The sequence below is a fragment of the Delphinus delphis genome, chromosome 6, assembly GCF_949987515.2.
Source record: "Delphinus delphis chromosome 6, mDelDel1.2, whole genome shotgun sequence".
In the NCBI taxonomy this organism is placed as follows: Eukaryota; Metazoa; Chordata; class Mammalia; order Artiodactyla; family Delphinidae; genus Delphinus; species Delphinus delphis.
Window position 1 is genome coordinate 38,846,046 of NC_082688.1, and position 15,566 is coordinate 38,861,611.

A 15,566-nucleotide genomic window follows, 5' to 3' on the forward strand; every position below is an offset into this window, starting at 1 on the left:
CTCTGATACCTTTTTGAGCTTTGGGGATTATTCTATATGTTAATCAAGGTTCTTTTACAAGTATGACTGATTCTATTTTCTAAAGATGTCCGCATTAATATACATCGCATGTTCTTCTCACAATGTGATGGTAACACTCCTTCATTGAGAGGCAGTGGCCCTTTGAGGCTGGGTGGATCTCTGTAACTTCCTCCACAAATAGGATGAAGTGGAAACAACACCGCGTGACTCTGGAAGCTAGGTCATAAAAGGTGATATGGCTTCCACCTGGCCCTCTCTCCCTGAGAACTGTACCTTTGGAGCCCTGAGCCTCCAGGGGAAAATCCATCTACCTTGAAGCCACCATGATAAAGAAACCATAGATGGACAGAGAGGTTTCCACATAGCTCCAGCTCTTCCAATCCCCAGCTGCTTGAGTCTTCCCAGGCCAGGCATACGTAAGGGTTTAGACAATTTCAGCTCCTGGCCTTCAAACTACCCCAGCTGAAACCAAGTTGTAGTGGAAACAAGCTGTCCATGCTAAGCCTTGCTCAGAGTGCAGATTTTTAAGCAAAATAAGTGTTCTTATTTTAAGCCACTCAATTTTGGGGTGGTTTTTGTTACACAGCCATTGTAGCCGGAACAGCAAGTAACAGAAGCCCCTCAAGTTAGCATTATCAAAACAGTAGAGGTTATAGTATAAAGGTTCAAGAGTAGCCAATGGTGCCCCAGAAGAAGAGGCGCAGCTGGGTCTCAGGATGGTTTGAATAGGAACTAAATTAGAAAACCAGCAGAGGCCAATCAGCTACTTTGCTCCAGTGCTGTCTCTTTTTCTCCTCCTGTCCTCTTCTCCAGTCTCTTACTTCCGGGCCCTCATCTGTCTCCCTGCACATCTGCTTCCTTCTCCCTGCAGTCAGGTGTTCTGTGCTTCTGCTGCCTATGGGGCAGTACCACAGCTCTTGAGTTGTATGTCCTTGGTTTAAGAGACCAGCCCACGCTAACTAGCATCCTTTCATTGCAGTGATAAATTCCTGGGAGAGAGGATCTAATTGGCTGGCCTTGAGTCCGGGGCGTCTGCTTCCAGCCCCCTCAGTCAACAAGGGGAAGGACCACATGTTACCAACATGGCTGCTACTCCCAACCCCCAACCTCCTGGGAGAATTCTTAGAAGGGGGGCTCAGAGGCTTCTACGCATAACAGTAGACCTTATATAATTCTTGAGTTTTAGAAGGCATTTTGGATGTTTTTAGCTGTACATAAAACTCTACCATGGACTCCCCTTTAATTTGCTTGTCGTTTGTTTACAGACCTGCTTAGGTAGGTGGATACAGCCTCCTCCCCACTCCCATCCCATCCTCATGATCTGAAAGGGTGCTTCTGGATCTCCACAACAAAGAAGTGGATCAGGCTGATGTGACCTCAAGGAGGCTGAACTCAATAATGAACCTTTTTTTATTTCATTTTTATTTTTTGAGGCCCAATTTGTAATGTGAACTTGACTCCTTACTTTACTACCTTTTAGCTGTTAGGGCCTCTGAGCAACTGGGCCGATTAGAGATCACAGAGGCAGTCAGGGAAACTGAGGACTCTTGATGAACATTGATAATTTCCCCCCTATTAAACATCTCCTTTTGCCAACTAACCTATGGTATTATAGATAAGGATAGAGGTTGCCCCTGAGGGAAAGAGAGACTGCTTGGAACAGGGCCTGGCCCACAGGAAACAGTGTTAACTATTATTATTACTACTAATATTATTAGTGCTCTTAGACTATTTCAAAATAAAAGGAAAAAGCATGTCTACTTCTGCCTTTTACTATTCCATTTACTCCAACGGAACCCGCTGCAATTAAGCATACATTGGTTGAATGCCTCTATGTGCCCGATCCAGGCAGAGCAAACACTGAAGGTATATTTCTGGCTGTTCCAGGTCCCCCACTGCAGAGACCTACACCCGTGGGAGGAGTTCTAGGCTGGCCACATCCCTGAAAGGTTCTGTGATTCATTTCTTCCCTGGGTCACTGCTGTTCAAAGTTTTATACATTTCTGTCCTGAGCCAGTGCGAACCGAGGGAACTCCTCTGGCTGGGTTTCCTTATGTGGAACCTGGCCAGGGGGAGGTGAAGCAGGATGGATTTGCTCTGTGTTTGTGTTTTGCTGCAGTGGTTGTGTTATGTTTTGTTTCACCCCGGCACCAGTCGACTTTACCTAAACAGAAACACCCTGTGTAGTCTTTTGTAACACCAGTATTATTTTAAGGAAACACAAGGAGGTGGGACAAAAGAAAATGGCCATTAATCAGAACTCCAGTCCCATGCAGCGCTCTCTCCAACAAGGTGCCTTTAGAACCATCCACGTTGAACAGTTGTCTAGAGGTCATTTGTAACCAAGGCGCTCAGCAGTGGACAGGACCAAAAATGATTAGTTACCTCCTTCAGGACTCACGGTCACTGTCATCCCCAGTAACTCCTGTTCTGCAGCTCACTTCTGGCATTGCATCAACAGATGAGCCAGGAACCCACTGAAATGAAATTGGTGAAAAACGTAAGGGAAACATTGCTTCTAATTAGGCAAGTCTAATGCTCTAATGATTGTCAAAACCAAAAATGAAAACAAAACAAAAAAACCAAGACCCTGAAGCAGTGTTTTTTCATTTATTTCTTCCCTCCCTTCCCGAATAAGCAGCTTCCTGAGACCACCTTGATATATTTTCCTCTTCCCCTTCAGATACAGAACTGGGTGCTTTTTGCAGCTTGGTTTCTCTCCTGTCCTTACGGGTGCACAGCTAGGGAAGGGGGCAATGAGAGCTGGGGGAAGGAGGGCTGCAACTCGGCAGTGAGCAGTGGATTCACCATCCCCCTTCCCGCTGCACTGCAGCCGTGGCATGTCGGGGGTGAAGAATCTTCCCCACCTGGTTACTTCCAGGCAGGGTCATCAAGTGCTTTAAGGGCATGGATTCCAAGCCAAAATGCTTGGGTTTCAATCTTGGCTCAGCCACTTACCTTGTAGTTTGACCCCTCTCTTGCCTCAGCTTTCCCGTCTATAAAATGGGGATAATAATACTAATTACTTCTTAGACTTGTGGTGAGATTAAATGAGCTAGTACCTGTAAAACACTCGAAACAGAGCCTAGCATGTATTAACCACCCAGTAAATGTTAGCTATTATCACCTTGGAATATCTCCAAATCATAATTATGACCCAACATCATTATATTATATTGTCTCCAAGCTGCATACCATGAAACCAGCAATATGCAAACATCAGCTAGTCCTTTTGCTATTTTAGTTACTAAAAACTTTGTTATGTGATCCAACGGGAAACACCTTGGGCTGACTGAAGTCAGTAAAGACTAATGTGAAGTTCCAGGATTCTATTTTGCCAGTAATCCTACTTCTAGGAATACTTTCCATGGGAATTTTTAGATACACAAGGACAAAGTACAAACAAGCTCACTGCAGCATTATTTATATGGTGGAAAACTGGACACAGGCTACATGTGGAACAATCTGAGAATGATTAGGTTAGGGACATCAAATACTACAAGTACTACATAGCCATTAAGAGGGGTGCTTTTGATGAATTTTTATGATGAGGAAATGCTCATGAAATAAATGTTAAGCAGAAAAGCAGGCTTCAAAACTGTGTGCACCAATTTGTATGGAAACACAAAAGACCCCGAATAGCCAAAGCAATCTTGAGAAAGAAAAACGAACCTGGAGAAATCAGGCTCCCTGACTTCAGACTATACTACAAAGCTACAGTAATCAAGACAGTACGGTACTGGCACAAAAACAGAAATATAGATCAACGGAACAGGAGAGAAAGCCCAGAGATGAACCCACACACATATGGTCACCTTATCTTTGATAAAGGAGGCAAGAATATACAATGGAGAAAAGACAGCCTCTTCAATAAGTGGTGCTGGGAAAACTGGATAGCTACATGTAAAAGAATGAAATTAGAACACTCCCTAACACCATACACAAAAAAATAAACTCAAAATGGATTAAAGACCTAAATGTAAGGCCAGACACTATAAAACTCTTAGAGGAAAACATAGGCAGAACACTCGATGACATAAATCACAGCAAGATCCTTTTTGACCCACCTCCTAGAGAAATGGAAATAAAAACAAAAATAAACAAATGAGACCTAATGAAACTTCAAAGCTTTTGCACAGCAAAGGAAACCATAAACAAGAAAAAAAGACAACCCTGAGAATAGGAGAAAATACTTGCAAATGAAGCAACTGATAAAGGATTAATCTCCAAAATATACAAGCAGCTCATGCAGCTCAATATCAAAAAAAGAAACAACTCAATCCAAAAATGCGCAGAAGACCTAAACAGACATTTCTCCAGAGAAGACATATAGATTGCCAACAAACACATGAAAGGATGCTCAAAATCACTAATCATTAGAGAAATGCAAATCAAAACTACAATGAGGTATCACCTCACTCCAGTCAAAATGGCCATCATCAAAAAATCTACAAACAATAAATCCTGGAGAAGGTGTGGAGAAAAGGGAACCCTCTTGCACTGTTGGTAGGAATGTAAATTGATACAGCCACTATGGAGAACAGTTTGGAGGTTCCTCAAAAAACTAAAAATAGAACTACCATACGACCCAGCAATCCCACTACTGGGCATATACCCTGAGAAAACCATAATTCAAAAAGAGACATGTACCACAATGTTCATTGCAGCTCTATTTACAATAGGCAGGACATGGAAGCAACCTAAGTGTCCATCAACAGATGAATGGATAAAGAAGATGTGGGGGTTCCCTGGTGGTGCAGTGGTTGAGAGTCTGCCTGCCGATGCAGGGGACACGGGTTCATGCCCTGGTCTGGGAAGATCCCACATGCTATGGAGCAGCTGGGCCCGTGAGCCATGGCCACTGAGCCTGCGCGTCCGGAGCCTGTGCTCCGCAACGGGAGAGGCCACAACAGTGAGAGGCCTGCGTACTGCAAAAAAAAAAAAAAAAAAAAAGAAGATGTGGCACATATATACAATGGAATATTACTCAGCCATAAAAAGAAATGAAATTGAATTATTTGTAGTGAGGTGGTTGGACCTAGAGACTGTCATACAGAGTGAAGTAAGTCAGAAACAGCAAAACAAATACCATATGCTAACACATATATATGGAATCTAAAAAAAAAAAAAGGTTCTGAAGAACCTAGGGGCAGGACAGGAATAAAGACGCAGACGTAGAGAATGGACTTGAGGACACAGGGAGGGGGAAGGGTAAGCTGGGACGAAGTGACAGAGTGGCATGGACATATATACACTACCAAATGTAAAATAGCTAGTGGGAAGCAGCCGCATAGTACAGGGAGATCAACTCGGTGCTTTGTGACTACCTAGAGGAGTGGGAGGGGGGTGGTGGGAGAGGGAGGGTGGGAGGGAGACGCAAGAGGGAGGAGATATGGGGATGTATGTATATGTATAGCTGATTCACTTTGTTATACAGCAGAAACTAACACACCATTGTAAAGCAATTATACTCCAATGAAGATGTTAAAAAATAAAATAAAATAAAGTAAAATAAAAAAACCAAAAAACTGTGTGCACAATAGGATCTCATTTGGTAACTATGTACGCCCATTTGCAGAGAAAAAAGTCTAGGGAAATGCATCAAGATGTTAACAGGGCTTCCCTGGTGGCGCAGCGGTTAGGAATCCGTGTGCCAATGCAGGGGACACAGGTTCGAGCCCTGGTCCGGGAGGATCCCACATGCCGCGGAGCAACTAAACCCATGCGCCGCAACTACTGAGCCTGTGCTCTAGAGCCCACGTGCCACAACTACTGAGCCCGAGTGCCACAACTACTGAAGCCTGCGTGCCTAGAGCCCGTGCCCTACAACGAGAAGCCACTGCAGCGAGAAGCCCATGCACCGCAACAAAGAGTAGCCCCCGCTCACCACAACTAAAGAAAGCCCGTGTGCAGCAATGAAGACCCAACGCAGCCAAAAATAAATTAAAAAAAAAGAAAAAAGATGTTAACAGTGGGGTTTCCGACAGGGGAAGAACTCAGTACATGGTTTTTATTTACATTTCTTTATATTTTTTGGTGTCTCCATGTTTTACACACAAACACAAATTATTTTTACATTTGGGGAAAACAGTAAGTCATAAAACCAAAACATTTAATAAAGCCTCTTTCAGAAGACACACAGTGGACTAACAGGAACTGAACACTTGTTTCCTAAACTCCTAGGTTTTTTTTTTTTTCTTAAGCCCCAAACAACACCATATAAAGAGACAGGTGTTGCTAACCCTTCCACTTAGCTTTGCTTTGGAAAGAAAACTATGAGAAATCTCAGGTAAAAAAGAAAAAAAAAAAGAGAGAGAGAGAGAGAGAGGGAGGGAGGGAAGGATGGAGGGAGGGAGGTGGGTGGGGGCAGTTAGAGAGGAGAGCAAGGGCCTCTTAGGGTAGAGGATACAACTTGGCATTGACTAATCAGGACCATTTGTTTTCACAACATTGGGTAGAAACATCCTTGGCCCAAAGCAAAATGGAAGAGAGCCATCTATCAGCTCTTTCGGAAGGAGTAAAAAAAACCAAAAACTTCTGCGGTTAAAAAAAAAAAAAAGAAAGAAAGAAAAAGAATACTAATGCAAACAGGACATCAAACAAGGCCAAGTAGACAAGTAACAGAATTCCCATGCCTCTGCACGCAGAACCTTGCCAATAAACCACCCATTCTGAGTCCTACACCTAAGGAAAGATTATTAAGAAGAGCCCACTCTGAAAGGGCTTGGAAAACATCAGGGAATGACAGTTTAAATTGCAGCCCACGTAACACCATTCAGCCCAGGGCGCAGGTACTGCCCTCTGCCTGGGGACCTTGCCCCTTCAGCTGTATGCTCAGGAGAGGGGGCTGTGCAGGAGCTATGCCTCAGCCTGAGAGGCAAAATTAATAAAATTAGGATTATTTATGATGCAGGAGTGAGTTAATAATATTTTTCAAGAACCTGAAGGATTTATGTAGAGGAACTGCTGTTTTAGTAACTAAACCCTTTTGGATGGACTCCAAGACAAACCAGACTTGTCTGGCTTCCGCCCCAAGTCCCTCCACCTCTCCCAGTTTCTCCTGGCAAATAATCTCTTCTACTTCACTGGAGGGTGATGGTCAAGGAGATGACCTTCCTGGCTGCTTTATCAACCCTCGCCCCTATGTCAAAATATCTCCCAGCTTCTCTCTTTGTTCCTTCAAATCTCAAAGTAAGAATCAAGAGGGGAGGGGATGCCTTTTTCATGCCAGGAGCTGGCAGACACATTACCTCATTTAATTCCCCCAAACACTTTGTGAGGTAGTCATAATTATCCCAGTTTTGCTTGTTAGGGGATAGAGGAAATTTATCCTTTTAGCAGCTGGTAGGAGGATTCCTCTTGGGGACAGAACCATCTTTGTGGGGAAATGTCTTGACCAGCCTCTTTTGGCTACAACGGGGTGTATAGGGAAATGGGTGGAGAAAGGGGGGTGTGTACTGTGGGCTCTGCACTCAGAAAGAAGGGAGGTAGAAGCAAGAGGAGGGGAGGAGGTTTAGAAAAAGACTGTGTGGGGCACAATATGATCCCACGCTCAGAAGTATAGCTCTTCAAATCTCCAGTAAATTTACTCAATTCGTGAAATGCTTGTTGAAAGAGAATTTTCTGAATGGCCTTGTTGGCACAGGGTGAAGCAGGAGCCCCATGTGTTTTACTTGAGATAGTGGCAGGTGGTTCCATAAGGAAATGTTTCCTAAATCAAAGAGTAGGAAGGTCCCACTTGACATCTGAGTTACATAAAGGAGGGGTAGCCGGGGGTGGGGTACTGAGGCTCAGAGAAGTTAATCAGCTTTCTTAGGGTCATACAACAGTGATGCGTACACTAGCGGAGGCAGAATCGAACCCAGGTCTGTGTGTCTCCAATGTCTACTTTTTTACACTGTTCCACGGGATGCACTGAGATGGCTTTTTCCTCCCCAAAGCCAACTCTTCCACTGGTGTACTCCATCCGCACATAGTAATAGTAGTGAATATTTATTGAGTGCCTACCACACCCCAGGCTTTGTTGCACGCATTAGCTCATTTGGTGTTCACCATGTCACTGTATATTTGAGAGGATAATTATTCACATTTTAAAATATGGGAACCGCTGCTTAGAGAAGGTAAGACACTGGCTCAAGCTCCCACTGCTCTAAGTGGCGAAACCAGCATTTGAACCAGACTGTTGTGTTCTCTCATCTCATCCCTTCCCACCTCCTTCAAGAATGATTCCTCTCATTAACCCACCTAATTAACCCATTCTCTCCCTACCTCACCCTGGGCTGCACCCTGGGCTGGGATCTGGTGGGGTTTGTAGAGGCCATGCAACACTGAGCTCAAAAGAGGCTCTCACGAGCTCAGGTCAAAGTCACTGTCCACAGCTCAGGCTACTCGTATAACTCAGAGGTTGGCAAACCTTTTCTCTAAAAGGCCTATCAGTAACATCTTCAGCTTTATGGTCTCTGATGCCAACTACTCTGCTGTTGTGACGTGAAAGCTGCCACAGATGTAAATGAATGAGCACAGCTGTGTTCCAGTATGACTTTATTATGGACACTGAAATTTGAGTTTCATACAGTTTTTTTTTTTTTTTTTTGTGGTACGCGGGCCTCTCACTGCTGTGGCCTCTCCCGTTGCGGAGCACAGGCTCCGGACGCGCAGGCTCAGCGGCCATGGCTCACGGGCCCAGCCGCTCCGCGGCATGTGGGATCTTCCCGGACCGGGGCACAAACCCACCTCCCCTGCATCGGCAGGCGGACTCCCAACCACTGCGCCACCAGGGAAGCCCTTTCATATAGTTTTTATGTATCACAAAATATTCTTCTTCTTTTGATTTTTTTCCCCCCAACCATTTAAAAAGGCAAAAAACATTCTTAGCATGAAAGGGACAGAAAAATGGGAGACAGCCTGGATTTGGCCTGTAGGTTACAGTTAGCTGACCCCTGGTTTTACTAAACCCCCTCCTTTTAGGTTCTGCGCCAGCTGGGCCTGTGTCCAGGCTGAACAGCCTCTGGGCTGCGCTTCGATCCCTTCTGCCTTAAAGCTACACAGGTTCAGTTCCCGAGCCTCTGTTCATTGCTCTCTTATTAGGAGCTCTCCTCCAATCCTACAGCCTCTCCTGCCGAACCAGAGAGAAGAAATCGTCTGCTGTCCCTGAAAGAGGTGGCCATAAAATAAGACGAAACCGCCATCACTTAGATGACCCTCGTGGAGCCAAGCCCCTGGGATAGGTTAAAGGAGGGTCACCCTAAGGCTACGACAAGGTTTGAGAATAATATGCTTCAAATAGACTGAACATCCTAGAAGGAAATCTCTAGGAAGAGTGGAGAAGACATTCCTAAGAATCTGAGACCAAGAAAAGAATCCTAGAGTCAGAAATAGATATGCAAAGGCCAGAGGGCAAGAGGATGTAGGATAGGTGAAGGACAGGAATGCAACTCAGCCCAGGGCCAAGGGGACAGCTTAGGTCCAGACCCAGAGAGAAGACTAAAATGCACTAAGGAAAGATTGAGAATAGTAATAACTACCAACATTTATTAACCATCTGCTATGTTTCAGGCACTATACTGCTGGGTTCTTAACATATATTATCTTATTTAACCCTTTCAACACTCTAGTAAAAGAGACATTTAAAGAAATCTCCTTGCATTTATTGTTCGTTTGTTTATTCATTTATTTATTCATTGTGCATCTTCCATGTAGCAGACACTGGGCTAGATGCTGAAGATATGTGAGTAAGCAAAAATAGACTTTGTACGTGCTCTCATGGAGACTATAGTCAAGTACAGGAACTGGCAGCTTCTTTTCTGTAAAGGGCCAGAGTAATATTTAGTCTTTTCAAGCCATAAAGTCTGCTCTAACTACTCAGCTCTGCCACTGTAGTACAGAAGTGGCCACAGATCATATCGAAATAAGTGGGCATGGCTGCTTTTCAATAAAACTTTATTTACAAAAACAGGCTGCAGGCCAAAGATGGAGATAGTTTGCTGACCCCTGGTTTAGGAGAAGAGAAACATCAAGCAAACAGTTACACAAATAACAATATTAAGTGCTATCATATAAGTTCCTCATAGTAAAAAAGCCTATGGAGGGATTTTACCTATTCAGAGAGATCAAAGATTTCCTAGAGGGGGTGGGCCTTATATCTAAATCTAGTAATTACTGAAGAGGGAGGCAAGACTATTGCAGACAGAGGACACAGTATGTGCAAAGGCCCTGTGGTAGAAGGGAGCATGACAAACACGAGCTTGAGGAAGATTTATGCAGATGGAGCAGAAAACGTTAAGATCAGGAATTTCCCTGGTGGTGCAGTAGTTAAGAATCCGCCTGCCAATGCAGGGGACAAGGGTTCGATCCCTGGTCTGGGAAGATCCCACACGCCACGGAGCAGTTAAGCCCCTGCGCCACAACTACTGAGCCCGTGCGCCTACAGCCCGTGCTCCACAACAAGAGAAGCCACTGCAATGAGAAGTCTGCACACCGCAACAAAGAGTAGCCCGTGCTCGCTGCAACTAGAGAAAGCCTGCGTGCACCACCAAAAACCCAATGTAGCCAAAAATAAATAAATAGAAGAGTAAGATCAGTGGACATAAGATGAGGCTGAAAAGGCAGGTAGGGGCCAGAACACATAAGATCTTATGGATCTTGTTAGGGAATTAGGTCTCTATTTAAATACAGAAACTATGGCACAGGAAGTTAAGTAACATGCTCAAGGCTGTATAGCTAGTGAAAGCTGGAGCTAGAAGCATCTGTTTATCTCTAGACCCAACTTCTGTATTCTCTCTATTCACTTTGGCTTCATATATGTTTGCCTAGTGTCTTTACGAATTTCCCTTTATGAAACTCCAAAAGCTCTCAACTAAACTAAAAGGAAAGGGAATTTTGTCCACACTTAGGCTAGAAACTTAGCAAGGCCTCGACATCAGCTGTAAACCAGAGTAAACCCGGTAGAGATGTCCTAGTTACAGAGAAGGAAGTACAAGGATTGGGGATAGCTGTGTATTCTCTTTTCATCTCTGATGTTCATGGAGTCTTATTAAATTGTTCTTTATATTACATGCCAAATAATGGCCTTTAGAATATTGCCAGACTCCTTAAACCAGCTCTGACGTTCCTTCGTGATCTAGCCCCTGCCTACCTCTGCAGTTCTGTCATCACAACCTCGTTTGCCACTCTCCCCTCTGAGAAAATTGGATGACTTGCTCTTCCGTAAAAACTCCACGACTTCTCTTTAATTCCATACAGTTCCTTCCACTGGAAGAGCACATGCCTAGCCCTGACCTTTGCCTGGATACTTTCCCTTCTTTAAAAGTCAACCCAGTAATTACTCCTCAGGCCTCCAGTTCTGCAGGTAGCCTTCCTGGCCTCTTCCCCACCTACCCAGAACACCGCGCTCCTCAGCTGTGCTCCTGCAGGTCCCTGTGTTAATGGCTAACATCCTAAATTACCGCTTGTGGTCAGCCTTCCCCCACTGGCCTCTGTCTGACAGCAAAGAACTTATCTGATAGGCATTTACCATTTTCTATGTAGAGGTTAACTTGTTTAACTTGCTGTTACTCCACTTGTTTCTGCCTCTTAATTATCCTCATATTTCTCCTTTCGAGTTCCTAGGATCAGCAGTTCTCAAAGTGGGATCCCTGGTCTGACAGCATCAGCATCACCTGGGAATGTGCTAGAAATGCAAATTCTCCAGCTTTGCTCCATCTCAGGAATCAGAAACTCTAGGGGGTGGGGTCCAGCAATGTGTGTTTTTAATAAGCCTCCAGGCAGTTCTGATGTGCACTAAGGTCTGAGAACCACTGCCTTGTAGGAGGTTACTGCTCATTAAACTGTTGTTGATTCCCTGAGGATGGTACCCTGTTATTTTCGATCTGGAAAAGAAAAAGAGTGACTGAGGAAATGACAAAGCTTTTATTAGGCTGGTTTTTTAGAGAAGAAATTTTCTGACATGATATTTGTGACTGGTTGAGTGAAGGCTCTCCTCCATATACCTTTAAAAACGACTGATTCGCCTCTGGTCTGGCTCAGTCTGGCCTGGGTGTGGCCTTGCTGAAGGGCAGGGGTTTGGATGAGATAACCTGACCAGGTGCCTTCCAGTGCTCAGGTTCTCTGCTTCTAGGATATTCCATACACTATGGAAGATACACTAGTTAGGAAGCAGGGCGTTATTGCTAGGGGACTTTGGGCTTTCAACCCACAAGGAAAGTATCTGCTTTTTTTCCGCCTCATAAGGCGAGTCTCTGCCAGTCTATAAGAGATGACCAGGACCTTTTGAGAAAGGTAATTGTTTGGTTTTAGGTCATAAAAATGAATCCTTGCTTTGTTTTCAAAGGAACATGCTCTTCATGCAACCTGTACAAACTGAATGACAAGTAGGTGAGGTCCAAGATTGGAAAGATAAAACTCCGTTTGTTGATTTTTGGCCTAGAGCTGAAACAATGGGACAAAGGAGTGGCTTGTTGGTATAAGCCCCATAAAACATAATGATATTGGTCATGTAAACAGAAGAAAATAGGAGAGGCTTAATGAGATAAATTACACCAGTCACCACAGTAGGGATTAAAATATTCTGATAAAGCAAACACTAAAAGGTCCAAAAGAAAGGATAAAGGGAAGAGTGATAACTTCAGACTGGGAAACAATGGATCCTTCTATCTTGGACTCCTCTGACAAAGAGGAGCTTTCAGAGGCTGCCTCAGCCGACTAGGAGCGCCCATTAAGATCCCACTCTTCGTCCAAAAAAAGAAAAAAAAAAATCCCCTCTACTCAAACCGCAGGCAGACAAGGCCAACACATTCTTTCCTTCTTTTCTTTTTTCCCCTTCACAATTGCAGAGCAATCCATTTTGCTCTGGAAGTCTGTGAAGGGAATAAAAGCACTCACAGGTTCGCAACTCTGTATTCGCCTTCTCTAGATTTGCTGGCCTGACTTCCAAAGTGTGAATCGGCCGCTCTTCTCCAGCTCAGGGGAAAACAGCCAACTTATTGATGTTTAAGACTGCCGATGTAAAGAACAAAAAAAAAAGACTGCCCACGTACCTGTATGAATGGCAACTTTTTCATAACTGTTTTCATAAGGATGTTTGAACAACTGAAGTATAGCACAGGGATTCATGCTGTTTAAACTAACAGCACCGCCAGGTCTGGAGTTGATAGTATACGTTTGTGTGGTTATCTTTATTAAAGTGTACATCTCTAACTATGAAGAAATAGAACTTTTTCAAAACTTAGAATGGGTAAACTCTCACTGGCTCACACTTCCATAAACTTCTTGGCAATGGTGATGAGCACAAGGTTGCCAAAAGCCAGTGAGCATTTCAAAGACAATAGAATAATAACAACAACCACCACCAAGCTTACCAGACCCAGCTTCAGGTGAAGAGCTGACAACTGCTAGAGAGGACTCCATCTGTGCTTTTCAGGAAAATCCTTCCTGAACGTCAAAACTGAGCCTAGGTGTTTTCAAAATAAACTTTTGTTGGTGGGTTTGGTTGTTTTTAAAAGTAATGTGTATGCATTTGTTATGGAAAATATTAAAAATGCAAAGATATTAAAGAAAAAATTAAAACAGCTTGTGATCACAAAGGCCTACATAAAGTCACATTTTGGCTTATCTCTTTCTAGGCTTTTTTCTGTGCATATATTAAGATGTACACACATACACACATACAAATACACACAAGTATTATCCAATTCAGTATCATAGTATGATATACTACATTCACTATTAGACAGTTACTACTGTGGAACCTATTTATTTTCACTTAACAATTATAAACATTTTCTTGCCAAAAAATTTGAAAGCAAAGGTTGTAAATTGGTAGCCAATAAATAGATCTGATTGGCTCACAGGGTGTTCAACCACATGGAGCTCAGCTGATCCTGTGAGATAGGGCTGTGCTTTCTACTTTACTGCAGTCCCCACCGCTCCCTATTGTGCTCCAACTGAGATTGTCAGTTGCTGTTTATAATTTCACTTAACACTCTTAAAAAAAAAGTGATAGGAAAAAAAAAAAGTGATAGAACTAAGGAAAATGAAATAGTTCTTCTTTTCTCCATGTCTTCACTTTATATCCAGACTACTTCAATCACTTCTATTACTGCCTGGAACCCAAGTTTGGAATCCTTTTACTGAAGCATGCTTTGTAAAGGCTTTTGAAAATATAGCATTATATGACTTCCATAATTTATTGAACCAAATCACTGTTGTTGGGCGTTCAAGTTGTTTCCAGTTTGTTGATATTACCAATAATACTGGAAAGAACATCTTTTTACATAACTGTGAAAGATAAATTCCTAGAAGCAGAATTGCTTTTGAAGGGTAGAAATATTTTCAAATTTTTGGTATATACTTCCAAATGCGTTTCAGAAAAATTGCACCAAATACATTCTACTAACAGTGGGGGACTTTGCTTGTTTCCCTGACTCTCTAGGCCAGAGCATTACTACACTTTTTGGTACCAGTATTTGCCAATTTGAGGAGTTAAAAATGGCATTTTGGGCATCATACTAAGTGGGATAAGTCAGACAAAGACAATATTGCATGATCTCACTTATATGGGGAATCTGGGAAAAAAAGGCATTTCATTTTTGCTTTAATATGCATTTCATATTCATTTTTTTCATATAATTGACAATTGTATTTCCTTTGGGAATTGCCTGTTCGTGTGTTTGCTCATTTTTCTACTAGGATAGTCATAGTTTCCTGAGTGGATTATATAAGTTTCATATATTAATGATATTACTTTACTTGGTCATCTATGCTACAAGATTTCCCCCTTTCTTTTTTTTCCCCCCATTTCTTATATTAATGTTTGTCATTTTTTTCACCTGCTGAAGTATTTAACATTCATGTGGTTAAACGTGGCAATACTTTGTTTTCTTCCTTTGCTTTTATGCTTACAAAGCTCTCTATCTTGTGATCAGGTAAAATTTTACCCATATGTTCTTCTATTCTTTTATGGCTTTTCTTTTTACATTTATGCTTGTAGTAACTCTTTTGCCCTCTCAGCAACATGGTCCAGGGCTCTGCAGTAAAACACTCTGTTTCCTGGCTCTGTGGACTGCATTATCCAGGGCTACCTCTTACTTCTCTATCTTCTCAGTCTCATAATGGCTCTTTGCATTTTCACAATCTTTTAAATAAGTATTTCTTAGACTGATACGTGCACAAAATGTGATTTGGAGAATACCTTAAAATGCAGTTTGTCCTGCTCCCCGAGGTGGGTCCCAGAAATACGCATGTTCCCAAGCATCTGAGAGAATTTTTCTGCAAAGTGATGTAGGGAACTATTCGGCCCCTATTATCCATTTGCACCATGTCTATATTTATACCTATATGTCTACACAGACCTACATATCCACATCTATGCATCCCCCACTGAACATCTCCAGCTGTTTATCTCCCAGCTACCCCAAACTCAAGCCAAAGCAGAATTCACTACCTCTCCACCCAAAACTCTTCATCCTCTGAGCACCATTTTACTTATTGACAGTGAGAGGTCTCCCTGCCCCAGATCAGAATGAGTGATTTCTCCAAGGGGCTGTGTT

At 43.0% G+C, this 15,566-nt stretch overlaps 1 protein-coding gene across 2 annotated transcripts in view; it reads right to left on the reverse strand.

Moving 5' to 3' along the window:
• The window catches only part of LOC132426614 (spermatogenesis-associated protein 31D4-like), a 203,268-nt gene that overhangs the window by 171,178 nt on the left and 16,524 nt on the right, over window positions 1–15,566 (reverse strand). Inside the window, exons 1-2 of one of the 2 annotated variants that reach the window (XM_060013411.1) lie at window positions 2,980–3,003; window positions 2,407–2,498 (exon numbers count right to left, since the gene is read on the reverse strand). The gene's annotated coding sequence lies outside the window, so the exon portion shown is untranslated. Of the gene's footprint in view, window positions 1–2,406; window positions 2,499–2,979; window positions 3,004–15,566 lie in introns of those variants that run through there. The other variant, XR_009519736.1, reaches the window with a different exon arrangement.